General features: G+C 37.9%; 2 long non-coding RNA genes across 2 annotated transcripts; both read left to right on the forward strand.

The window, feature by feature from the left end:
* Positions 1-3,278: 3,278 nt before the first annotated feature.
* LOC103456696 (uncharacterized) lies at positions 3,279-27,475 on the forward strand. The gene is made up of 6 exons (XR_532296.3): positions 3,279-3,472; positions 4,079-4,178; positions 6,930-7,085; positions 25,580-25,776; positions 27,040-27,269; positions 27,394-27,475. It is a non-coding gene; the product is annotated as an uncharacterized LOC103456696 (long non-coding RNA).
* LOC108165679 (uncharacterized) lies at positions 13,266-14,066 on the forward strand. Its single transcript, XR_001776008.2, has 2 exons — positions 13,266-13,406; positions 13,490-14,066. It is a non-coding gene; the product is annotated as an uncharacterized LOC108165679 (long non-coding RNA).
* Positions 27,476-27,846: the final 371 nt, after the last annotated feature.

A 27,846-nucleotide genomic window follows, 5' to 3' on the forward strand; every position in this document is an offset into this window, starting at 1 on the left:
TTAAATTGACTAGCTGTTAGTATGACTACCCTAACTGGGCATAGCTTGAGCATGTATTAGCCTAGCTAGCTGTTAGCTTGATCAACCATTAGCTTGTAGCTTACAGTTTGAATAGCCAAGTGACTAGCTAGTGAGCTGGAACTAACTAGCAACTGTATTAACCAACCATTTAGTCATACACAATGTATGTATAAGTGCGAGGCAAAACAAAACAACGCAAAAAAAAAACAGAATATGCAATTAAATAGTCCTGCCAAAACAAAATTTAAGACCATTGCTTAATGAATTTAATACAATTCTGAGATTAAAGTCAGAATTTTTTATTGTTGTTTATTTTTAGCACCTTTAATCCTCTTCTGTATTCTTTCAACTCAATCACAACATATTTTTGTGTGTAATTTTTTTCTTTTGGTCTGGTTTCTGAACCTGTTGTAAACAAATGCTGCTGTAGCAGGAAACTGAACACTCCACCAGAGTTGTTGTGAAGTGTTAAAACTCTCTGTTCTCGGGCGTATTATGGCCTTTAAGGTTCTGCTTTTGCACTTCCAGCAGCTCCAGAACATTTCTCTACGTCATATTACACGTGTGAGGATGAATCCATCATCATTTCACCCTTAAAGCTTTTTAAAAGTCTTCCTCAGCTGAATAGCACGTCTCCAACTGGCTGCAGCACATAATTCAACCCAGTTGAAGTGAAAAGCGTCTTAGAAATGCTTTTCATTTTGCTTCTAAACCGAGGCTAAATTGGATGATAAAAAGCTGCCTACGCTTTTAATGTTTCGGTCAGTTTTGATATTGCAACTTCATTATAAATCGCAGACTTTTTAAAATTAACTGAATTGTTCATTTGAACTGCAGATGAATGGAGGTATTCAGGTTTGTCCTTCACAGCCTGAAAAAGCTGCCTTTATTTATCCAAGGCTGAGTTTTGCTGCTGAACACACCTGGGCCTGATTTGCCCATTCATCTTAATAAAAACTGCTTTTTTTTTTTTGTCAAATTTAAACCTTCCTCTCGCTCTATTTTTTGTAACACAGCGCAGATTTTCTGTTGGACTGGCCTTGAGATGCGAAAAGAGAGAAAAAGTTAAATTGCAGCCCACTGCTTCTTAATTTTGAAAAAGAACATACCACTATTAATAATAAATCGCATAAAGAAATGCAGCACCAAAAGAAACAATTTCATGGTGGTCTGGGAAATAATGGCACTTAATAAGAGCAAAATGATTGCAATTTTTCTGTCTGATTAATTCAGCCGTGCTAATTACTTTTTTTTATTTTTACACCACTGAGAAATGATAATTATTTTTACTTATTGAGTCATTATGAGAGCTTGCGCGGAGAAAAACTTGTGAAATCAAAAGCAATGTGACACCCATGAAGAAATGTGACATATTTACATTCCAGAGCACCTGCAGGAAGTCATTTATAATCCTCATTCTTGATCAAACGTGAAGAAAAATGTCAATTTATTGAGCAAAAACCACAAGAATGAAGGAAGAATATGTCTAATAAAGACATAAAAGATAAAAGTGGTACCAGTTCTCAATATTAAAGGATCAAAAAAGGCAAAAATATTTCCCAAAAGACACCAAATTAGGAAATAATGCACTCCTACTTTAAAAAAGAAAATTAATCCAACAATCAGGAAGCAGAAATGTTTCTTCCCTCTTTTCTTATTCAACACAGATTTTGTGGGTTTGCTTCTCTTGGGTTTTACAGCACAATTGCAAGCTGCCAAGGAGTGTAAAATGTCCTCTTAGGAGCAATCAAAAACAAATACAGGCCTCAAATAAAACTCATTTCACACATGCAGGTCGTGCTTGGTGGAGATTTTCAGTCTGATTGAGTGACAATTTAAACCCAGCTAATTTACCAGCATGCATGTTTTCAACAGCGTTATAAAAAGATTCATGTTGGCCTCTTTCTTTTGACACGGAAAAAGTCATCTGGTGAAAAACAGGTTCACAAAGCAATGTTTGGAAATGAAGTTCAACAAAACCGCCATCTGGGCAGTTTGCCATTTTGTAACTTAGTTTCTTTTTCTTTTTTTTGGTTGGTTTGTCCTCAAATTTTGGGAAGCAGAAATCCGGGACAAAGTTTTGGGCTTCCCAATAATTTCATTCAACGCCATACACAGTTTTCATGTGGCGTCACACTTATGAGAACGCCAGCTGACGGCCATCTTGGTAGCCTACCATATTGTAAATTAGCTGTTTTTGGTTGTTTTGTCCTCACATTTTAGGAAGAAGAAAGCTGGGACAAAGTTTTGTGCTTCCCATGAATTGATCCATCAGCGTAATACATTGTTCTCATGTGGAACTGTGTAGCTGACGGCCATCTTGGTAGGCAAAATTGAGTACGCGTGACGTGAAATATTAATTTAAATGCACAAAGCTTTCGTGATGGACGAACAGATGTTTCAACTGTGCAGACGGTTCGGCAGGATCTCAAACAATGGAGTTGAGTGCTGAACTCTCCGATTACCTTTATTCCAGTTAAAATGTATACATATTTTTGTACATATAATTTTTTTAAATGTCTTTTCTGTTCATAATTGAATACATCTCTGCAGTGGTTAGTTTCAATATGCTATGCTATCTTCTAAAAGGTAAATACTTGTTCAGACACCAGTAGTGTATTGTAATAATTTTGAGAAGAAGGCAATTGGTAAGAAAATGATCAGTGATATTCACTGTAGTAATTACTGCCGAACTAGCAAATACTCTCCCAGTCACCAGAATCTTATTATTAAAGTGAAGAGTTGGTACGTCATTTACAAAGCAGTTGAAACTGATTGTATGCATCCATGAGTTTTCAATTCAAATTCATTTAATCAAGGGTAGCACTTTAAATAATGTGACATGTCAAAAACAGAGTAACCATTGTTACAGGACTTCTATCCATACGCTAATTTGCAAACCTAGTCCTTGGTTGGACCGTTTTTAAAAGACAGTGAAATTAAAGTTAAAGTTTCTTATCACACAGAGACAGACACCTATGCTGAATTTTGCTGCAGGTTGGAGAGAAGATGAGGAAAAAAGTGGAAAAAAATAAAAATATCGACAAATAAATTTTTTTAATCATAAATTTTAAATAATATTTTATCATAAAATCTAATGTGTTTTCCAATCATTGTTATAAAATATGTTAAAATAATTTACTGAAATGTTATTGCCGTTAATCTTTCTGACAGTCAAACTGCTTTGGCATAGAACGGAAGTTTCTGGAGAAAAAAAAGAGGGCTTCGCTGAGGTTGCTAGGTAACGGGCCTGGGCTTCGGGGAGGTTGCTAGGTAACGGGCCTGGGCTTCGGGGAGGTTGCTGGGTAACGGCGGAGGGCACGTCGAATGTGACTTAACTATTAGCACGTTTTTAAAACGGCCCGTTGGTGGCAGCAGGAACGAAGATAAGACATTTTTCCCGCATGTAGGTGAAATAATCTGCCGGTGAAACAAGTATTTTTCAACAATGGTAAGGAATTATTGACTACCTATTACTGAAAGGTTACTTCTGAGTTAATTTTGCCTTATTTCAGGTGTAATAATATATTAGCACTAGAAACTAGACAAAAGTACTTGGTAACATTATGTGTTAGGGACTAGATTACTATGACTACTGAAAGACAAACCTTGTGTAATGAATTGCTGTAATTTGTGTGGTACCTTTTTATTTATATGAACTTTTAAAGAAGAAATGAGGAAATTTTGAACAATGATAACATAAGGAAACACATCCACCATAAGCATTGCTGCCTTTACTGTTATACCTTCACCCACCGTTCTGATCAGTCTGCATTTTGAAAATAGCCCACACTTGTAGGGCACCTTTCTCTCCTTATTTTTCCTCTACAAACTGCTTTTTCACAGCATTTTTTTTTGTGTGTGTTCACCCAAAAATCTTGCTTTCTACATATGCAGCATTTTTATTCTTAGTTGACAGGACTGAAGGGTGAACCACCCATTCTCCTACCGGAGGATCAAAGCCTCTACACCGAGCCTCAGCTGCCCACATTTGCTCAACAACGACAAGTAGAGAAAAATAACATATTTATATCCATAAATATGCCACTCTGTTTAGGTTTGAGCATCGGAGGAGAGACGTCCCGAGTTCCTCTACGCCGAGGCAGGATAACGATCCGAAGTGCACTAATAAAGGATTCTTGCAGCATTGTTATCCCGTAAGAGATTAGATTGTTGACGGAAGATGTGCAGAAGAAAATCAAAGTTGAATCTTATCACTGCCACAGATTCTGTATTTAGTCCGCTTCAATCAAACTCCAGCTTGAATTTCTAGAAAATCCGGTTTTTGTTTAGTTTTTAAAGCAAATATCTTAGTACACTTGAAATAAGACAAAACTGACTTTAAAGGAGTTAAACTGATAGTCTTTTTATTTAACTTTTACATTTTAAGTGGAAATATTTTAGGTAGCTAACCAAAAATGCAACGTCCAAATAAAATGGCTGGTGCAATATAGTCATAAACCTTCATCTATATTATAATACCTGCAATTTATAGCAGCTGCCAATGATTCAGCTACACTGTAAAAATACAAAATCTTACCAGGTATTTTGATCTACTTTCCACTGCAAATGCCTTCGTACATTTCAAATGAGACAAAAATAACCAACTTACAGGTAACTTTTCAGCAAGATTGTTTTAAGTCAATAACTGATCAATATTTATTAAATAACTATTAGTTTCCCTGTAAGATCAAAATTTCAGGATTTTTTTTTCTTGCAAATTTTACACTTCGAGCTTAGAAAATGTCACAGTTTTTTAAAATAAAATATGTGAAATTAATCTCAACATTTCTGAGTTTGTTTCTCATAAATTTTACACTTTAAACTTAGAAAATTCTGAGTTTTTTTAAAATAAAATTTGTGAGATTTATCTAAAAATTTCTAAGTTTTTTGGCAGCAATGTGCTCTGTTTTTTGTGCAATCGTAATCCTGTTGGAGATAGTACTTTTTCGTCAATACTAAGTAATTTTTTAAAAACCTAAAGCAAGCTATTTTTGCTTAAAAGTTACTTCTGAGTTAGTTTTGTCTTTTTTCAAATGATCTAAAATATTTCCGCAAGAAACTAAACAAAAATACTTAAGACTTTGTGTTTTGCAGTAAATTACTACATTTCATGAACATCTTTAACCTAAATTCAGAGTCACATTTTCATTCACATCAACTCTGATTCAGCTACGATGACCCACTGAGGCTAACATAAAATAAAAAAATAATACATAATGAATGACAAATTACATTTGCTGCACGAGGCACAGAAAGCGAGAGGCCCGCTGTACGGAGGTAAATGTTGGCCGGCCGTATCCGGTAATAAATTGACTGCCACTCCAATCAAAGGAACAACGTCAGGATGCCCCGCTGCATCAGGACGTTCCCTTTAATTAGGTCGAATCCTTCCAACTGCGGCGCAACGTCACGGTGCAGAAACGTCTGGAACCAGCATGGACTCCAACTTTTCATTCATTAGCAAAAAATCAGGTCGGGTTGTGAATGTGCAGGAGATCCAAGGCGAAAAATATGAAATAACACCCAAACATAGCTCTGTTGTTTTCTCAAGGTACTTCAAAGACATTCATAGTGTTTCCATTAAAGCAACAAAGGAAATAATGAATCATTAGTTGCAGGAACAAAACAATATTCGACTGAAAAATCTAATAAAAACATGTTGATAATTTGAAAAGATTGAATTAGTTCATGGTTGGACAGATGTCGATGAGGTGTGCATTAACTTTGCTAACAAAAATGAAACAGATCAAATTATTAATAAACAGCTTTCTGCCCTTCAGCTGCAAAACAGGAAAACAATAAATAATTCTGAAATATTTCAAATATTACTCCATCCTTCTGTTCCACTGTATTAATAAACCACAACAGTTTTATTAGAGTTTTGTCATGATAACACCTGTTTAACATGTTAAAAAACTTAGATTTCCTCTTGTGTTACACTGCACTATTATCACCAAGTAAAACAATGAGTTTAATGAATAATTAATGGCTTAATATAACAAGTTTAATAACCTAGTGTGATAGTATAATTGGTCTTGTGCTGTAATGGAGAAGTGACCTACTACACTGCAAAAACGCATCTAACAAGGTATTTTTGTGTGGTTTTTAGTGCAAATATCTTAGTACACTTAAAATAAGACAAAACTAAATTATCAGTAACTTTTCAGCCAAATATAGGAGCTGGATTTAAGTCAGCAATTCCTTAACACTGATTTTAAAAAAGTACTAGTTTCACCGGTAGATTATTTCATTTATAATAAGACATTTTTCCCATGTTTTAAGTGAAATAATCTGTACTTATTTTAACTTATTTTTAAATCAGTATTAAGGAATTATTAACTTAAAACAAGCTCCTGTATTTGAAAAGTTGCTTTTTAATAATTTTTTATCTATTTTCATGTGAAGGTATTTGCACTAGAAACTAGACAAAAATACTTGGTAAGACTTTGTGCGTTTGCTGTTTAAAATCAATACAATTCACTTTATGATATATAGCTTCAGTTAATTTAGCAAGTAGTTGTGGACACTGCAAAAACACAAAACCTTGCCGAATAGGGTTGGTAGGAGTTTGTGTTTTGGCAGTGTATACTTGACTTAAATAAACAAACAAACACATAGAGCAGTAAAACTAGCTGACCAAACGTGCTGGAGCTCAGCTTGGGTTGCTAGGTAACAGATGGAACTCTGCTGGGGTTGCTCGGCAACGGTCAGTGCCTGCTGATTTGTTATGTTACAATCCGAAGGTTTTTGAAACGGCCCATTTTCCAGACACCAGAAAACATTAATTTATTGTGAAAAATGGCTGATTGGTTGCTTTTAGAATGAATAAAGACCGAAATGGAAGTACAAAGAACTTACAAAAGGTGAATTTTCCTTAATGTGTCTCATTTAAAATGTTCTTTCAGAGTCTGAGCCGAAGCTCTGGTGAAGAAAAATGGATTCAACTTGTGTTTGAAATAGAGCAGGAAAAGACTCAGCCTCTTCGGTGAGATTAAACAGCTTGAGCAATGATTTGTTGCAGGCTGGTTGGATGGAGCGGATCCTGGAAGAGCGCTATGCAGGTGGGTTGTCTGATTCTGCCCTGGAGACGGGTTGTAAGTGGCGGGTGGAGATGCTGCGCCTGCAACACAAGATAGGGAGACAATGAAGGAAAACAAAACTATTTAAAAGACAGGCAGACGATATGAGGTGGCGTGAGTGTTTAAATTGGACTGCTGCTTAAAGTACTTTCCACCCAAAATAACCAATTTTAGCAGCAGAGACAGAAAAACTGGGGTTTCTATTTTTATTTCAGGATGTCTCCATGTATTAAACTCTTCTTGTGAATCTTTTCTGACTGACAGGGTTAAAAAAAACATGTTTGCGTGCTTCAATTAAAAACTTGGACTCATTATCTTAATTGCAATCTCGGTCTTTAATTAGCAACACACATGCACACACACACACCGAGTTATTCAGGTGTGATCAATGGCCTCCCTAATCTCCCAGCATAAAATGAAAAGAAAATAATATCAGTGTTTTACCATCTTTAATTAGAATGTAATGTCAAAATTAATAACAATCAAGTCAATTAGCATTCAGAGTTGGCTGATGCGCGCTGATTCTGGTCTTTAATATTACTGCGATTCCTGGTTAATTGTCGTCATTACGGGAGCATTCAGCGGCGCTTCCGAGGAAATTAACGGAGTGAGCTACGATGACGGGAAAAGCTGCGGAAAACTGGAGCTGAGACAAAAAAAGATTCAGCAGAAGAAGAAGGCGTCTCACCTCAGCAGGATCACTGATTTTACTGCATCTAAATTAGATCGCTCTCCCAGAAACACAAAACCCAACCTGTCAGAGGAATCACTCTCCTATCAGGAGGCGGAGGGTTTTATTGTCTTACAGGCGCCAAACCTGCTACCACGACGACTTGGAGCTATTATAGGAAGAAATTTAAAAAAGGAGGAGAAAGTGTCCGCTAAAAAAGTTTGAGATTAATCTCAGAAATAAATCCTGAGCTCCAAATGTCAAAAATTTGTTAGTGAAAAATAATCTTAAATTTTCTAGAAAAAACAAGGACAATTCTGAGCACCAAAAGTCAGAAATTTGCTAGAAAAATACTCAGAAATGTTATATTTAATCTCAGAAACTTTATAGAAAAACAAGGAAATTTCTGAGTTTTAAAAGTGGAAAATTTTCAAAAAAAATCTCAAAAGCTTTCTAGAAATTTTGTTCTCCAAAATTTGACTGTGGAGCTCAAAAGTAAAAAAAATTGCAAAATTTCTTGTCACAATTTACAACAGCAGCAGCAGTAAATGTTTGTAAGTTACATTTAATTTTACTTTCAAGATATTTTTAAGTCAAGTATGATTCAAAATTTTAAACCTGATAGAATGATGAAAGACCCTACTTAAATTGTTTTAATATACCATTGTCAATCTAAACTTAATATTTAGCCTTTAAAATCCGTGGTTTTAATCCCTAGCCTCCTGAAATATACCCTTCTGAAGTCCGTCATGGCGCCTCGAATGATTAAGTGATGGAGTTGCAAAGGGTTAATAGTTTGAGTCATGCAGAATTGATTTGACCGTTTCCATAGCAATGAAACTATGGAAACGGTCATGGTATGGACCGTTTCCATACCATGTCATAGCTACAATGATGTCATAGCTACAATGACAATGATGAGGTCATCTCAAAACAGGAGGTTATATCCAAGCATCTCTCTGATGCACCGTGTTGGACAAGTGTTTTGACAATGCAACAGATCGGATTCACCACCATGTTTTTTCCCCTGATGTTTGGGGCAGGTTATTTGATCACGACAGGAGTGAAAAAACTTTTCAACAAGATACTTCCTGGGATCACTTTTGACATCAGTAGTTACAAGGATGAGAATGAGTACGATAAGTTCGACGCGTACCTCTTCAAATCTTCCCCGACTGTGAAGCAAACTTCACAGCAAGCTGCCCCGGCTGGGGTCCTGCCTCAGAGTCTGGACCTGCCTCAGAGTCTGGACAGATGTCTTAGTCAGGACCTGTCTCAGAGTCAGGACCTGCCTCAGAGTCTGGACAGATGTCTGAGTCAGGACCTGCCTCAGAGTCAGGACCTGCCTCAGAGTCTGGACAGATGTCTTAGTCAGGACCTGTCTCAGAGTCAGGACCTGTCTCAGAGTCAGGACCTGCCTCAGAGTCTGGCAGATGTCTGAGTCAGGACCTGCCTCAGAGTCAGGACCTGCCTCAGAGTCTGGACAGATGTCTGAGTCAGGACCTGTCTCAGAGTCTGGACAGATGTCTTAGTCAGGACCTGCCTCAGAGTCAGGACCTGCCTCAGAGTCTGGACCTGTCGCAGTGTCTGGACAAATGTCTGAGTCAGGACCTGTCTCAGAGTCGGTACAGATGTCTGAGTCAGGACCTGTCTCAGAGTCAGGACAGATGTCTGAGTCAGGACGTGTCTCAGAGTCAGGACAGATGTCTGAGTCAGGACCTGCCTAAGAGTCAGGACCTGTCTCAGAGTCAGGACCTGTCTCAGAGTCAGGACAGATGTCTGAGTCAGGACGTGCCTCAGAGTCTGGACCTGCCTCAGAGTCTGGACCTGTCGCAGTGTCTGGACAGATGTCTGAGTCAGGACCTGTCTCAGAATCGGTACAGATGTCTTTGTCAGGACCTGCCTCAGAGTCAGGACAGATGTCTGAGTCAGGACCTGTCTCAGAGTCAGGACCTGTCTCAGAGTCAGGACAGATGTCTGAGTCAGGACCTGTCTCAGAGTCAGGACCTGTCTCAGTCTGGACAGATGTCTTAGTCAGGGCCTGCCTCAAAGTCAGGACCTGTCTCAGAGTCAGGACAGATGTCAGAGTCAGGACAGATGTCTGAGTCACGACCTGTCTCAGAGTCAGGACAGATGTCGGGCAGCTGGGGCAGCTTGCTGTGAAGAGCAGACTTCCTCGGCTGAGGACGTTTGCTCTAAAAAGAAGAGACCGGGCTCTGAAACCTTACCCTGTGTCATACAGAAAAGGGCAAGAAAAAATAATATCTACTGTGTTCGATTCGCCAATCAGCAAAAACATCAGGCTAGAAATTCTTGTTGTCGGTCTTGTTGTCCATCATCTTGAATGATAGCATCTTAAAAAAGTAGCTCTCAGGACGAGTGCACTTTTTCTCGGTTTCAGACGTGGAACAGAAGACGAAAGGAGAGTTATGGTGCAAAACATTCTTTGGAGATTGATTTACAAGTCTAGTTACAGAATTAGCTATGGGGCTTACAAAATGAAGCACACCGAACCTGTCCAGAGAAAGCTTGCTCCAAAAATCTGGAAAGACATAGATTTAGTCTTTTATGAGAAAATGGAAAAAAAAAAAAGTCTGCCGAGATATCTTGCAACTTCTCTGGGGCAATGAAGATGCAGTTAGAGAACTGCTCTTCAAGATGATAAAAAGCAACAACCCAATAGTGATTTTCAAGGATGTAGCGTGCTTCAGAAGAACCCTGGCACGACCATGAAAAATCAATCTCCGAGACACCTTTCTTTAAAAGACATGGGGGCTCATCAAAAAGGCTAATTGTTGTGGAGATGATTCAGACAAAGAAGAGAGGCAAGAACCCACCAAGAGTGGACCAAACGTTGTGTTTAGTCCACGCTTAGCTGGGCATGGACCTGTCTCAGAGTCAGGTCCCATCTCAGAGTCAGGACTCGTCTCAGAGTCAGGACCTGTCTCAGAGTAGGGACCCATCTCAGAGTCAGGACAGAACTCTGCGAAGGGACCTGCATCAGAGTCAGGACCTGTCTCAGAGTCTGGACAGATGTCTTAGTCAGGATCTGTCTCAGAGTCAAGACCTGCCTCAGAGTCAGGATCTGTCTCAGAGTCAAGACCTGTCTCACAGTCAGGATCTATATCAGAGTCAGGACCTGCCTTGAGTCTGGACAGATGTCTGAGTCAGGAACTATCTCAGAGTCAAGACCTGTCTCTGAGTCAGTACCTGTCTCAGAGTCAGGACCTGCCTCAGAGTCAGGACCTGCCTCAGATTCAGGACCTGTCTCAAAGTCTGGACAGATGTCTTAATCAGGACCTGTCTCAGAGTCAAGACCTGTCTCAGAGTCAGGACCTGTCTCAGAGTCAGGACCTGTCTCAGAGTCAAGACCTGTCTCAGAGTCAGGACCTGCCTCTGAGTCAGGACCTGCCTCGAGTCTGGACAGATGTCTGAGTCAGTACCTGTCTCAGAGTCAGGACCTGCCTCGAGTCTGGACAGATGTCTGAGTCAGGACCTGTCTCAGAGTCTGGACAGATGTCTTTGTCAGGACCTGTCTCATAGTCAGGACCTGTCTCAGAGTCAAGACCTGCCTCAAAGTCAGGACCTGTCTCAGAGTTAAGTCCTGACTCTGAGACAGGACCTATCTCAGAGTCAGGACCTGCCTCGAGTCTGGACAGATCTCAGAGTAAGGACCGGTCTCCGAGTCTGGACAGATCTCCAAGTAAGGACCTGTCTCCGACTCACGACAGACCTCTGAGTACTCATGCCTGATGGTGTTATCAGGATTTTTTCTCACCACCTTGTCAGAAGTGTCAAAACTGGATGCGTTTCCTCAGCAGAACTTTGCAACCTACCGGAGCGGATGATTATGGCCTTAAGAGTGCTTACAAGTTTTCAATCTGAGAATACAGGAAACCTTTAGTCATCCGCTGTTACAGTCAGAGCAAGGTGGGTAGAGTATACCGAAGAGTCAGAATGGGGGGCCGACGGAACGGTGGCGGACTGGGGGGCTAGAAGAGGTTCGAAGAAGAAGAAGGACAGAAGGTGGGGGGCTGACGTGTCGTTAGAGAGGTGGGGGTTGGGGGAAGCGAAGAAGGAGGGAACGAAGGAGAGACATTGTTTTCTCAAAATTTGAGATTTTTTTATTCAAAATTTTTCACTTTTTGAACTCAGAAAGTAAAAAAAAAAATTCGAGTAGTTTGGTGGAATTTTTCTCCTTTTTCATATCAAAAAGGGCCTTAATAAGTGAATAATCTACAATGAGGTCATTTCCAGAAGAAACGCCAGGAAAAAAGACCTCATGGAGGGGAGGACGTTTGAAACTAAAGCTGTTGGTTTGAGTCTGCTCTTTCTACTTCCTGCTTGGAGAAACACATTAAGCAGGACTGGAAACGCAGGATCATCAATTAATGATTTCCCGGGCTGCGGTTTTCCTGCCCTGAGCTTGGTTCTGTAATCAGTGAGTGAATAACTTTGTATAGGACGGCTGCTAATGAGGGCCAATAAAGATGTTGGCCACGGGCTTCAGAGGATGAACTTGGATCCTATTTAACAGTTTGCCCTTTGGGATGAGATGACCCACTAGAGACCGCCGGGCCGTTGAGATGTTTACCTTGAGATTCCTCACTAAATATTAGATCTTAATTATCTTTGCAGCCATTTGGGATACGCTGGTATATCCGGGAGCGAGTTTTCTCCTTCCACTGCAAAAACACAAAGTATTACCAAGTATCTTTGGTCTAGTTTCTAGTACAAAAATCTTTGTACGCTCGAAGTAAGACAAAACAAATTTTTCAAAATGATATAGGAGCTTGTTGTAAGCCTATAATTCCTAAAATCAGTTGCCTTTTTGGTTTGCCACTTAAACTATTCGCAATAAAGTTTAACAATTAAATAAAAATACCATCAATTTATCTTGTCTTATTTCAAGTGTACTGAAAACTAGACAAAAGTACTTGGTAAGATTTTATGTTTTTCCAGTGTACAGCTAAAGTAAACTCAAATAAAACGCAGGCTTTCCAGAGATAAAGTACTTGCACTGCAAAAACACAAAATCTTACCAAGTGTTTTTGTCGAGTTTCTAGTGCAAATATCTTTGGATTAAAGCAAAAGTAACTTACAAGTAAATTTTCAGCAACATAGATGCGGTTTTTTAAGTAATCTAATTGTTAATATTTATTTAAAAAGTTATAGTTCCATTTCACTTATAATATGGGAAAAATCTTGTTATAAATTAAATGATCTGCAAGTAGAAATTGTACTTTTTCATCAGTACTAAGCAGTTATTATCTACCTCGAGATTTGTTACTAAATATTAGATCTTAATTGTTTTTGTAGCCATTTGGGATCCACTGGGAATTTTACCAAATATTTTTGGTCAAGTTTTCAGTGCAAATATCTTAGTGCACTTTACAAAAGTAACTTTTCAGCTAGATGTAGGGGCAGAGCGGGACTGGGTTTCCCAGTGGTTGCTAGGAAACGGCTTGGCTGGGGTTGCTAGGTAACGGGGCCGTCGCTTAACAGTTGGGCGGTTTTAAAACGGGTCACTGGGAGCAGAAACTTCAAATGATCTGCCATTGGGACTATTTTTCATCAATATTAATGAATTACTGACTTAAAACAGGCTACTATGTCTAGCTGAAAAGCTAACTGTAAGTTAGTTTTGTTTTATTTCAAGCGTACTAATATATTTGTGATAGAAACTAGACGAAAACTACCGTTTGTCTTTTTGCAGTGTGGTGCGATTTCTTTCTTTTCCAACAGTTTGTAAAAGTTTGGGATGACTCAAAAGTGTCCAGAGGTGTTACATGAGCGCACAGCTACGTCGTTAAACCCCATTACTCCTGACCTGAGGAGGGAAGTTGGGATTATCTCAATGCTATTGTCTTACATTTGGAGAAGAGCCGAGGGTTTAATCAAATCGCGGAGCAATCAATGCAGCGGCTCCAGCGGACACTTCCCGCTGCCCTTGGAACCCAAGGAGTATTCAGAGACGACACCAGCGGCTAAAAGAGTCGCTTCGGATACATCATCACCGAGAATGAGATTAACCTCCCTTCCCCCGCCCACCGGGATATCTAATGTCACCGAGCTTATCTTCTAAGCGCTCAATCAACCTCCAAGAGTCTGGAGAAGAAAAAAAAACACACCACCACCTCGCGGCCATTTTGTTTCTCTTTCAACTCCCACGACATGGTGGCGACTCGTGTTTGTTTGTTCGCTTTTCAACTTTTCATGGAGACGATCCAGAGAGCCAACCTGCTGTGCTGGTGGGAGAGTTTCTGTGGAATAAAAGTGGGGATAAAGATGCATTTTATGGCTGAAATATTGGGACACAAACCCCCTGCGGCCATAGCTGGACTCTGTCCCAGATACCCTTATTTATTATTGAAACGTTTCCCTATTTTCCTCCTTAGTCCATTTGTTCATCTCAACAACATTTAAGGAGATACATCAAATCTTCTTAAAGCGTGAAAAACATTTTCTTCCACACAACAATAACAAACTTCCATGTATTTATTTTAATAGCATGTACTATAGAGCTACACAGGGATTCAGACTTGAAGTAAAATGACGCATTTTAAATATTTTACCCCCCAAAATTTGTGTTTAACTCCCTTTTCTCTTCTAACACTAAATGTAAAGCAAACCAACCAACTGCCTTCAGAATAATTACTTAAAAGTCAATAAATACAAATTTATTGTTCACAAATGAAAAGAATATGAGGTGCTGTTTGTAAAATTACAGTGAAAAATTAACACCCTGTCATAAAAAAAATCATATTTTCACCATTCTCTTAACAGTTTCAAACTAAATGTTCAACCAGAAATCCAAATATTTAGCATATATTTAGCTAGCAAACTGAATATCTAGCATGTAATCTAAATATTTAGCTCCATATTTAGTTGGCAAGCTAGATATTTATCTAAATATTTAATCGGCTAACTTAGTTAGCAAGCTAAATGCTTCACATATATTTAGCTCCATATTTAGTTATTAAACTAAATATTTTTGCAAGTTAGCTAGATGTTTATTTATGTACAGTATTTAGTTAACAAACTAAATAATTAGCTCCATGCTTAGTTAGCAAGCTAAATATTTAGCTCAATATTTAGTTATCAAGCTAAAATTAGCTCCAGCTTGCTTTAATTCACAAATAAGCTCAATATGTAGCTCCACATTTAGTTAGCAAGATAAATATTATAGTCATTCAATATAACCACAATTACAGCGTTTAACAGCAACGGTATTTAAACAACTTTATGATTTTTACCTTGTTTTTATGTCTTTTTTGAATACTTTATAGGTGTGTTGAAGATTAATTTCTTTCAGAAAAATTAAATGTTCTATTCTAGTTTGGAGCTAAATATTTTGTTAGCAAACTAAATTGTTAGTTTACAAATGTTTACCTTATATTTAAACATTTAGCTTAGAACTCGGATAAAAATTCACTTGCCAACAACCAGAAATGGATTATCAAAATAAAAGCTGCATTTTCACTGTTTTCATGTTTTACAACAACAGTGTCTTCAGACAGTAGTTTAACCAGAGTAGCTGGAATACAGACTGCTACTGGAGATACTTACTTTCACAACTCTTTAAAGAAACTTATAAAATGCATTATGTTAATTTTTTTGTATTTTTTAATTTGAATTGAACTGCATTATAATCTCAGAATGGTTGTAAAAACTAATAGCATTGTTCTGCCACTCATTTTCTCTCCGTGTGTGTGTGTGTGTGTGTGTGTGTATGCATGTGTGTCTTAAATTGAGCCCCTGAGCAGAAAGTGGACTCTGACTTCTTTTACTGGAAACCAAATTGGATGAAAACCTTAGCTGAATGCAGAAAATACATTTACATTAATGTGACCTCCTTTTTCATTTCGGCCAAGTCTGGTTTTACAGAGAAAATTACAGCCAGCCCATCATCTGAGGTAAATGATATATGTGAATGCATATTTTAAATATATTAATCCAAAAGCAATTTTCAGGTTGGCTCCCTGTCAGGTCGGCAGTCATCTTTTCTTTTTTTTTTCGCCCCTTCCAGCTCAGGCATTGTTTCGCTAATCTAAAAAGATGAGTATTAAGGTTATTTTGTCAGTGCAGCTTTCCATGTCAGAATATCCTGGAGCTGTAATGCAGAAAAGTTTATTCTATTTCCTCTAATTACCCAAAGAAATGTTCATATTTCAATGGGCAGGCGGCCTAAACAGCTTTGTTTACAAATATGCAGACAGAACAGAAGAAATTTGGAAAAGGCAGTTTTCTTCTTTACAGATTTATTATTTTTTGTCACATTTAAAGGGGACCTCTTATTAAAAAATGTGCACATATTTGTACTTCCATCTGCTTGAAACAAAACAGTCCAGGAATGTATAAAGTTTAAGTCCTTAAATTTGTTGAGAAATTAATAAAATATGGTTAATTTTGGTTATAACCATAGAGTTTAACCATAAATAAATCAAGTGATGCCCAGTGACGAATTAGATTTTAGTTTTATTTGTATTGTTTTCTGCATCTTAAGTAACTTTTTCTTGTGTTGGTTCATTAATTTTTCAGAAGAGTCCATGAATATTTGCAGTCTGGCTGCAGAAAAGGCTGTGATATTTGTCAAATGTACATTTCAAAAAGAAGCTGAATGGAAACTCTCACTTACACACAATTGCCTTATTAATTCATTATGTGCTAACTGCTTACTTTGATAAATAATAGAAAGACTTCCAGCTTTGTAGATGTCAGTCATCCTTGTTTTTTGTGCTAAATTGTGTTTGAAATGTAAATTCTGACAAATTCACCTTCAGTAATGTTTGAAAGCATAAACTATTGCGCATGTTTGATTATCTTACTTTTTAATCTCTGCGAATGAGCAGCTTCTCCTTTTGTTTCATGAGACTCCTATGGGAATTTTGACTTTCTGACCGAACACAGATCTCTGCTTTGAAGTTAATGAGAGGAATCTTGAAATCGGCTTTGTTTAATTGATAGTCAGTGTTAAAAACACATCCTAACAATCCGTGGCTCAGTTCGACTAAAAGCAGCTCTTCCCTCTGAAATCTGGTACACAGGTATTCTGTTTTCACTACTTTGTGTGTGAAACAATATGTTTTCACTGCAAAACAAGATATAAAGTTAGATTTAATTTGACCTATTGTGCTTCCTGGAAAAGCTTAAAAAGTTTAGGATAGGTCTATGTAATAAAAAAAATATATTCTTTACATTTTTGCACAAAATTATTCTTAGATAATGAAATTTTAATACATTTTTTATGTCTTTGAAAAGCAGAAGTGGAGCCTCCTGTGCAACCAGCAAAGGTGCAGAAAGTGGTTTCTGGACAGGAAGTCAAGAACAAAACACTTGTGTTTTCCAGCAGCCATTATACAGCAAATACATTGGTAAAACCAGCTGATAAAACATACTAGAGCTTTGCCTGGGTTGCTAGGTAACGGCACGGAATTCCACTGGCGTTGCTAGGTAACGGTGATTGTGTGCTGATTCGTGTCGTTACATTCCAAAGGTTTTTAAAACGGCTCTTTTTCGCAACACCAAAAAGCATGAACTCTTATTACCAAAAATCATCGGTGTGGATTTTTTTAAGCGCTTGGGTTGTTTTTAAACGCAGTAGAGACTCAAATGGAAGTAAGAAATGTGAATTTTGCATCATAGGTTTCCTTTAAGAAGCTCCAATTTTTTCCTGACACTTCGCCTTCATCGCGTCATCACAACAATGCCTCTCATTTTGCTGTTTACAAACGTACTTAGGACCTTTGGAGTGAAAAGTAGTTTGTATAAGGAGCTCAGCAGACTCACAGTTCCACTAAGTGTTTGCTAACGGCTGCTGCCGCTAGTCTAGAGGAGCTGACTAGCACCCTGTGAGGTGGATGCTCAGTTGAAGACTTCAAAGTTCATATTCAGCATAAAATTTGTGCCAAAATTGAGAATGCAGCAGCTGGTTTGTATAGAAACATGTAAAAATGGGTCAGTTTCATTGACTCCATCTTTAAATGAAGCGTTTGTTGCAGCAGAAGTTGAAATTTGGACGTGGCGAGTTGGGGGATGGGAACCACTTTTTTCCCCCTGGAAAGTCTCTTTCTCTGCACTGCTGCTCTGCCTTCCCACACAGCAGCACAGATAACCTCCTTTTAAGGTGTGGAAAATCACCTACAGAAGGAGAAGAAGCCGACTGAGAAAAGCCTGACACAAAGGGATGAATTACAACACTATCCTGTGATGCAGTGATTGATTGATGGCTCTCAGCTTTGTGCTAAAGTGACCAAAGGTGCATTTTTTGTTCCAAACAGACCAACATTGCCTCTGCTTGTGACGATAAAATTCAGATTTTATTGCTCCTTCTGAGAAGATTACACCTCATATGCTTCTGTTTTAAACAAATATTCAGCGATTTCAGACGTTATGTGGAAGAACCATACGGCCATTTTGTTTTATTTGAGCTGATTAAATGAAGTCTGTTATCTCTTTTTCTGTATCTGCTGGTTTTGAGCAGAAGCAGCAAAGATTAACAGTGTGGCTTCATGGACAGTTAACCTAAAAAAATATATATATATTGGTGCTTCAGAAAACGTTAAACAATGTGAATCCTGCTGCTCATCTGTTAAAACTTACCAGAAAGGATCAGAATGGTGCATTTTAAAAGCTTGACCGTTTTAAAAAGTACGATAGAAGCTCTAGAGGATGAGGGAGGGTGTTCAAAGTGGGGTCCCTGGGCCATTTGTGGCCCATGGACTGTTTTTTTTTTTGCAGCCATAATTGAAAAATAAATGAAATTGAAATTTACTTACAAAACATCCAAAACTAGGTGATAATCTGGGTTCCTTCTCTCGTCATGGTAACTAGGACCACATCTACTCGTTGGTGCACCAACTTGAAGATTTGGGTGCAATTAAAAGCTTTGCTGGTTGGATTAATCGTGATTAATGATTAATCGTGTTTTAGGCCTCTAATAATATCTTCATTTTCGTTTTTGTCCAGCTGGAGAAAGTTATGACGCCTCCATGCGTGGATTTGTCATCTGTTCAGTGTTCAAAGTCTCCTGGTGACATCGTAACGTAGAGCTGTGTGTCATCTGCATAGTTACAGCTGGTCTCGTTGCTTGTTGTAGCCTGAACATATAGATACTAAATAGGAGAGGCCCAAGGACCGAACCTTGTGGTTCCACACATGTAACATTTGACCTTGTGTCTCTAGAGTTCAATGGCTTTGGGTGTTTTGTAGGTTCTTTAATGTGTTTATATCAGGGCATGAAGTTTTACTTTTTGGGATTCAATGAACCAGCTACAGTGGGCTGCAAACGTATTCATACCCATTGAACTTTTCCACATTTAGTCACATTACAACCACAAAAATAAAATAAAAATACACCATTGGACTTTTATGTGAAAGACCAACACAAGGCGGTTCCACAAAGTATTAATTCAGAGGGTCTGAATACTTTTTCACACCGCACTTTTCAAATTTATAATATGTAAAACACGTTTAGAATCATCTTCACGTTGTATAGCACTTTGTGTTGGTGTATGAATACTTCTGCAAGCCATCGTATTACGCTAAAGATTCAAAATCTAAAGAGTTTTTGTAAGAATTTGACAGCCTGTCATTCATTGTCTAAGACATCATTTTAATATTTTAACCATTTTTTTCCAATCTTAGACATTTTTTGCTTTTGTTTTTTACGTAATTTCTAAGTGTTTTTCATCAGAGCGACGTAAAGAGTTAATCATCTGTGCGTGAAGCGGTGATTTGGCTTGTTGTGGATTCACTGTAATCCTTCCAGTAGCTGTTAGCGCTCTGATTCTCGGTTTATTCTCTCTTGTTTTGTGCAGAGGGGTCATCAGAGACGGAGCCGTCTCTCTCCTCACATCAGATCTCTGTCATAACACGTCTCTGGCATTCGACACTGCAGCAGAACTCACAGATGAAACACTCCTTTGATCAGAGAGCCCTTTGAGTGCGCTCTTTAAACCTCCACTGCCACATTCAGGAGGCATTAGCAGCAATGCCACAACACCGCCATTGTGCCTGGGCCTCTTGCACAACAAAACTCACAGAGACGATGCAGGAAAAAAGAAGAAGAAAAAAGAAAAAAAAAACCCGAGCCGGCCCATCAAACCGCATCAGCGGCGCGTCGAGATTAAATCGTTTTATATTACATTGGACGTGCGAGTAATGCTGCCGTGTCAAACGTCAGGCCTGCAGTTCGTAATGCTTCTTCAGCTCGATCCTGCCATTTGCGTTTTTAAAGACAGTTCCTCTAATGAACTTGCAGTTGCTTTTAATCACAGTTACCGTCTTGGTAAGTAGAAAATGTTGATGTGACAGCCCAGCTTTCTGCAGGAGAAACGTTGGTTAAAAACGCCTGCAGAAGCAAATATAAACTCTATTTTAACACCAAAAAATGCAGTTTTCGCCTATTTGATACCACATACAAATTATGGGAAAATGGGTTTGATACACTGGATAACCAGCTATATGGAGTTCATTTCCTGCCAAAACTTTTGACACAAGTAAAACTGGTTTATCTGCTTATTTTAAATGGTTATATGCAGGAGATTTTAAAGTGTAATGCGTATCACATATGATACTCCTCTGCAAACTCTACCTACCATTAGAGATTTGCTTTATTGTGGAAGCTGGGAGATAATTGTTTTTTGGAAAAAAAGTCAAGCCCAAATAAGTAACTTCATGTTCAAAAACAAGCCCTAAAATAACGTAACTTATTAATTTCAACCCACTTTAGAGAAAAAATATAAGTTCCAAAGTTGTTTATGATAAATGGACTTAGAAACACTACCTCTTGTCACTTTAAATCTCAATAAGCTGCTACTGGCCATTCCCACCAACTCAACGTTTACACTCGTATCTGAACATGGCTGCAAATAGATGCGCAATTATACAACTGTACGTCTTTGAAAAGCAGAAGCGGAGCCTTCTGCACAACCAACAAGAAAGCAGCAAATGGTTTCTGGATGGTAAATCAACAACAAAACACTTGTCCTTTTCAGCAGCCATTGTACAGCACCCCCAGCAGTAAAACCAGCTGAACAGACATACTGGAATTCCGTTATGGTTGCTAGGTAACGGGGCTTGGCTCCCCTGGGGTTGCTAGGTAAGCCCAGTCCACCCCAATGCACCAGGTGTGTTTTATTGAGATTAAGAATCTCTTTTTCAAGAGAGACATGGCCAAAACTAGCAGCAATTACAAATCAAAGCAAAGGTAATGTCGTGTCGTTACCGTTGCTAGGTAACGGTCAACTCATTCTCCAGACACCAAAGACAGTGACTTATTTCTAAAAAAAAAAAAAATGAATTTCAGGAAACAGAAAAGTTTATATAAAAAAAAACATTGAAAATGTGAATTTTGCATAATGGGTCTCCTTTTGGATCAGAAAATATTTGAATAATTCTTATATTTGGAGGCCGTCTGAGCCATAAAATAATACCTTTTATTACAGAATACATTTCGGGACGTAACTGCAGACTTTGTTCTGTAAAGCACAAAAGCTCCAGTTGTCTCAATCTGGACTCTGATCCAGACGACGAGTTCACTGAACTGCAGTGACACCCAGAGTCACCAGATCTCAGTCCAACAGAGAACCTTTCACATGTGGAGCAGCCAGATGAGGCTTTTATGTCAATATGGACCAAAATATCCATGGCACCAAGAATTTAGTCGGTTCTGAGGTCCAACAAGGAACCGTTCAAGTGGACTGAGTTTCACACAGAGCCTGTAAAAAGTATTTCCCCTTTGGATGTGGCACCATTCAATGCTTTTATAAGCAGAATTTGGCCTTTTTGAGACAACAAATTGCAAAGAAAATGATGAATATCTAATATTTTTTTATCTTAGTATATTTGAAATAAGACAAAACTAACTTGCAAGTAACTTTTCAGCAATACTTAGGAAGTTTAAGTCAATGATCCCTTAATATTGGAGAAGAAAGTACTAGTTTCACTGGCAGATTATTTAACATATAATAAGGCATTTTCCCCGTCTTATAAGGCAAATAATCTTCCAGTGGAACTGGTCTTTTAAATTTAGTTTTGTCTTATTTAAAGTGTACTAAGATAAACTAAATACTTGGTAATATCTTGTGTTTTGCAGTGTAACTGATTCCCACCAACCAGACAGAACTGGATAATTTTTAAAGCAAAACACTGAATATATGCGCCTTTGTTTACTAATGTACACAAAACTGTTTATTTTTTACAGCTTTGCTGCTTTTATTGTTTCTGTTTCAGTCATAAGATGAGCTTCAGGGTATTTGCCGCCTTCACTTGTTAGAATAAATATTACAAAAGTTTATATTGAATGTATTTGTTGAGAACTATGAACTTCCATATGTCCTTTTCATTTCTTCCTTTTTCTTCAAGCACAATTACAGATAAAGGAATAAATGCAAAGCGTTCAGGTCTTTAGATTCAGTCAATGCATCCTTCAAGTCCAACCTTCTAACAAGTGTCTTCTAAATAAAGAATAACATTTTTATATTTATTGTTAACTTCGCCGATGAAAAGGAAGAGCTTGACATTTTTCTGCTGCATTTAACGGTTCAGATTTTCTTTTTTTATAATATGTGAAGCACAGAAGAAGAAATAAAAGTGGCTTTCAAAGATGTAATTTTGTTACCTGGAAAAAGTCCAGAGGAAAAAATCCAAGGGGAGAATTTACTCCTTTTTTCTCAGTGGCACCAAATGGAGTGGCATCAGATTATAGTGGTTACGTTTTCTTTTTTTGTCTTTGGAAATAGACCACAAGCCATTTCTCCAGCTAGCGTTAGCCTAGCACATCTGTTTTGGTTGTATTTACCCAGAATTCCCTGACCCAAATCAAACTCTGTTCTGCCTTCAAACCTCGGTCTTGGTTCAGTAGAAGAAAACTCTGGTGCATGTGTATGTGAATGCCAAGCAGACCAGAAACCGCTCCAAAAGCAGGAAGTGGACTATAGCACAGTGCATTCTGGGTAAATACAACCAAACCGGCTGCAAAATGTTAATGCTAGCAGGAGAAGCGGATCGTGGATTGTTTACATTTCCCGAATAAGGAAGTTTCCGCTCAGTGTCTTCAGAGGTTTTTGCTGCAGCGCCCCCACAGGCGAGGAGGAGAACAGGTTTTTAATTATTACAGATTGTTTGAGTCAGTACAGGGTGAAAGAAAACCACAGCAGCTGAAAATGTAACAGATGGTGCAACTTTGATCCCCAATTGAACCGAGTCTACCAGACTATCAGGTGTGAAAGGTCAGAGTTCATGACTGAATGGCCTTCATGGGAGAGTTTCAAGTTTTCAACAGATCACCTTATATCACTATAATAGTGGTTAGTTAAAACATAATGTTGCTTTCCATAAATAAATGTTTCCTCTTTTACATTCAGCCGCCACATATTGTTTTAACTGGTCAACATGAAAGACTTTAATGAAAAAGTTTGAACCCCGACTCGTTATTAGAGAGATCACAACGGCCTGCTGGAGCCACGCAAATCTGTCGGCACTCATGGCAAACATCACCTGCACAGCAAAGATTATTAAAAGTCTAATTATGCATATCAAACACCACAGACGGGACAATTAGAGCGCAGGGCTTCAGGCTGCCTGGCACAGATGGTTTGCCCATTTAAAGAAACTACAGACAAGTGCAGCTCCGTCATGTTGGATTTTATTTTAGTTGCAGGTTCCCACAGAGAGAAACAGATCAGCTTTAATCGAAAAAATACTTTTTTTGTTCCTTTGGTGGGAAAGAAAGTTTTAGTAGGGCATGCAGGCACACAGATGGCTTCAATCATGTCTTTGGATTTTCAGAAATGCCACTTTGGCTGTAGGCATGTCTGCACAATAAAACACTTAGGAGAGGAAAAAAGTGGCATGATGCACTTTGGAACGATAAAAGGAAAAGATTAGAAAGTCAAATAGATAAATGACAATGAACAGCTTTGATTAGTTTAGTAATCGATTATTCTGATGGTTAATTGGATAAAAAATTTGCTGCATTCGCAGGTTTTTCATTTATCCACTTAAGTTTATTCTATACAATATCAATAATACATAAAAAGACAAATGAACAAACAATTCTATCCCTTTTTGAACAGGAAAATAAAAATTTAATGACCTAAAGTGCAACAACTCAGCAGGGTTTTCTAAATACACAAATTTATTCTTTCAAATCAACAAATTTAAAGATAAATTTGTGTTTAAGTAACCTGAGAGTGCAGCAGATCCAGATCTGTGCAGTAATACGATTACTGTGAGGTGACATGACTGAATCAGTTGACATTTAGGTAATATTAAACTGGGGTTTAGTCACTCCTGCTGTAAACTTTAAATGTCAAACAGAGCAAGAGATACATGTTCAGCAGCGGCTCGCATCGCTTCAGCTGTAGTTAGTATTTTCATTGGCAGAAATTAAAGTAAAGCAAAGATTATTGCAAGCAGATGTTGCAGCGATACGGAGTAATTCAGCTAACGCTGCTAACACGACTGGATGGTTAGCAGAAGAGAAACCGTGATACGGAAAGACACTTTAAAATACACACAGAAACATCAATATGCTGTAGACTTCCTGACTTGTTTTAAAAGCTTTGTGTCAAACTCGAGGCCCGTGGGCCAAATCTGGCCCGCCATAGCTTTTTATGTGGCCCTCTGAACACTAAGTGGGCTTAAATATTATGTTTTCAATCAAATCAATGCAGTTTTTATCTCTTTACTGCCAAATTATATCAATCGGTCCCTCCAGTTTCTTGAGAATTATGGAAATTCACACAAATTCAACAAATCCCTGCACTTTTTTGTGCTGATACATAATTGAAAGTTTATTGCAGATTTTTCTCAAAAATTGTCAAAAACTTTCTTACTTGTACTAAACAGCTGCCTCAGCTTTAATTTATTATAGTTTGTGTTCTATAGAGCAGTGACAAAAGTCGCATTTATTCTCATAGAGTTAATGTTGAAAATATTTCCAAATTAGCACCAGACACACTTTGCTTTTTATTTTTAAAAAATCACAAAAAGTATCACAAAATCCTGGAGGTACTGAAAATGTTCAATAATATTATTTAATGTAAAGAATTAATTGATATTTTAACAGTTTGTGATCAGGTTTTATCAATACATTCTGGCGCAACCGTCCCTTTAAGAGCATTTATGATCTTAATTTGGCCAAAATGAGTTTAACACCTGCTGCTGTACGGTAGAACAACACGGCCATCCTGGTGCTACAACTAACCCAAGTAGGAGAAAATATTCTCCTATAACCTAAAATTAATTAGCAGGTGAAAAAATGTTTAAGTTTAACTTTTTTTACTTATTCCATTACATATTTAGTCTTTTCAAAGCATTTATAAACATTTTTTTATAGTAATAGTAAATATTTTTATTTAGCATTTAATTTAAGTGTATTTGTATATTTTCTCTCCTAAACATTTTTTCTTCACTTATTTTTTTGTCACATTTTTATCTTTTTATTCTTATTGTTGTTGTGAATTACATGGATTTTTTTTTCTTCAATCCAAAACAGGAAACAATCTTCCGCCTCCGTCGCCTTTTCACTCCAGAAAGAATTTAAAATGTTTTTAGTTTGCAAAAACATCAAAAATGTTTTAATTTGAAAAAAGAGAAAAGTAGTTCAGATCTTTTTTTATTATTATTATTTTAATTCACTTTGAATTCCAGGGCTGCTTCATCAAAGTCCAACTTTCTTTGGTATAGATCTGTGGCAGGTAGACAGGACAAGCAGGACAGACGGATCAATGGGAGAACAGAGCCAGAGTCCACAGTGAGCAGCTTGTTTTGACACTTTGTCTCCTGTTCTGGGCTGCAGGCTGTCAGGAAACGACGTGGACCCGAACTCTGGTTCCTGCTGTCATTTCCTCCGGGCCACAGCTTCGCTTCACCTTCATCTGTTTGCTCTTCCAGCTGCTGGTGCATCCAGTTTAAAGCTAATCTGGTTTCATTCCATGCATGCGTACTTCCAGCTTGGAAAGTAAAGTTGAGCCTCAGTGGCGCCACCAATGGGAGGTAATGGACATTTAAAATTACCAAAACCTTTAACCGTAATTATTTCCTCCTCTTTCCATCCGTGGATCAGTACAACTGACTGCAACACGTGTAAACAGTTTTTATTGATCATTTTGTGACTGTACAAACAAGAACAAAACATTTTCTTGGGAAAAGCTCTGCTTCCATTGCAAATGTGCACAAAACTTTGTAGATGTTCCACTAATATTTAAAAAACAGATTTTTTAAAATAAATCCAACTAAAATCACACAATAAGTTATTAAAACCATCCTCCTCCTACCACTTCCTGTCGTATTCTTCTTTGTCGTTTCCGCCAGTAGTAACATCCATTTGTTGATCACATGACTTGAAAAAGTTTGCCATGTTTCCATTAAGTGAATTTATTTAGTAATTACAATTAGTGCATGAATCCAAGATTTCCCCTTTGGAGACTCTGAGATTTAGTTTGGAATAGAGAGAAAAAGTCATTTTGCTCGGGATTGTTTCGCCCACAGGACCAAATACAAGATGTCAGTGACTTTATTCAGACAGACACTTTTTCTAAAACTACATTGAATAATCAATAATCACCAACAGACTTTCCCAGCTTGTGTAAGTCTGTAAATCTCCTTCCCAGATATTCAATGAGCTCCTTGAACTTTAACAATGTTCCAGGTCTCGGTCCATCCAATGAGTGCTATCAAAACAAATCCTGTTTATGCTGACAAGGAGAAAGCACCAACTGCAATCAACCAAGAAATGATGGCCTAGTCAAACTTTCAGATCCCTTAGAAATCTGGTTTTATATATTTCAGTGTAAATATCTTAGTCCACTTGAAATAAGACAAAAAGTGACTTTTCAGCAAGATACAGTATGAGAGATTAAGTCAATAATTCCTTAATATTGGTGAAAAAAATACTATTTCCACTGGCAGGTTTATGTGGTGTATTTGGGACATTGTAGTAAAAAAAGAAAGAAAAAGTAAATTTCTGTCAAAAACGGAGAAATTTTGACGTCAATCTCAGAAATTTTCTAGAAAAAACTTGGAAATTTCAGATCTTAAAAAACATAAAATTTACAAGAAAAATCTTTCACTTATATCTTGGGAAAATGTTTTGTAATAGGCAAAATATTTAAACAACATTAAGTAATTGTTCATTTAAAACAAACTCCAATGTTTTTCTGAAAAGTTACTTGTAAGTCAGTTTTGTCTTATTTCACATCCACCAAGATATTAATGCCAAAAACTAAATAAAATTTACTCGATTTTGTGTTTTTGCAGTGTATTTTTAACCTACTCAATAGTCGGCTCATCAAAAACCTCAAACTACAAAACAGTCTGTGTCTCTGATTGAGCTTCATCTTCTCATCGTGTGGAGCAATAAGTGAAAAGACGTGCATTTAAAAACCAACATGAAGAAGTTGTGCAAACACCGACAGGCATCGTGACTCCAGAGCTGCACAGAGAGGACAGGCAGCAGAGACTCTGTGATCTGCTCAGGATGGGGTTAGGTGAGATCAATCTGCCTGCACAACACTGCCCCCTGGTGGCGGATCAACAAAGCCAAGCTGCCTCTGATGTCCTTTCGTTTTTAGAAAATTAACAATTCTCCTTTTCTTCTTCAAACATCGACAGATTTTTCTAGTAGAAGCTGCAAGTCTTCAGTCATTCTGATCCAACATGATGTCTGCATTAAAATAATCTTGTTCTCACCGTGGATTTCAACTCTCGTCTCCGTTTTGTTATGTAGAGGTTTAAAAACTGCATGTGTAATGCATGATTTGGGCCTATAAATACACGAGACCGTATCAATGAATGACACAAAGCGCGACACGCTCTGCAGTGTGTGAGTTTAACTGCTGACTGAGACTTCCTGCTGATGCTTTTCTTGCTGGAGCTCACCTGAGGCTGCGAGCGACGGTTCATTGAAAAATTGTCAAAGAAAAGAAGAGCAGGTCACGTTTATTGGCACCGCATGAAAAACCTCTTTGCAGTAGTTTAATTTCACACTGAAAAACGTGGAAAAGTCCGACCTATGATTGAGTACTTTTATTCAGAAAGGGGAAAAAATCCTGTGTTCAAAAAATG

This window comes from Poecilia reticulata, chromosome 20 (genome assembly GCF_904066995.2).
Source record: "Poecilia reticulata chromosome 20, P_reticulata-male-v2, whole genome shotgun sequence".
NCBI lineage: Eukaryota > Metazoa > Chordata > Actinopteri > Cyprinodontiformes > Poeciliidae > Poecilia > Poecilia reticulata.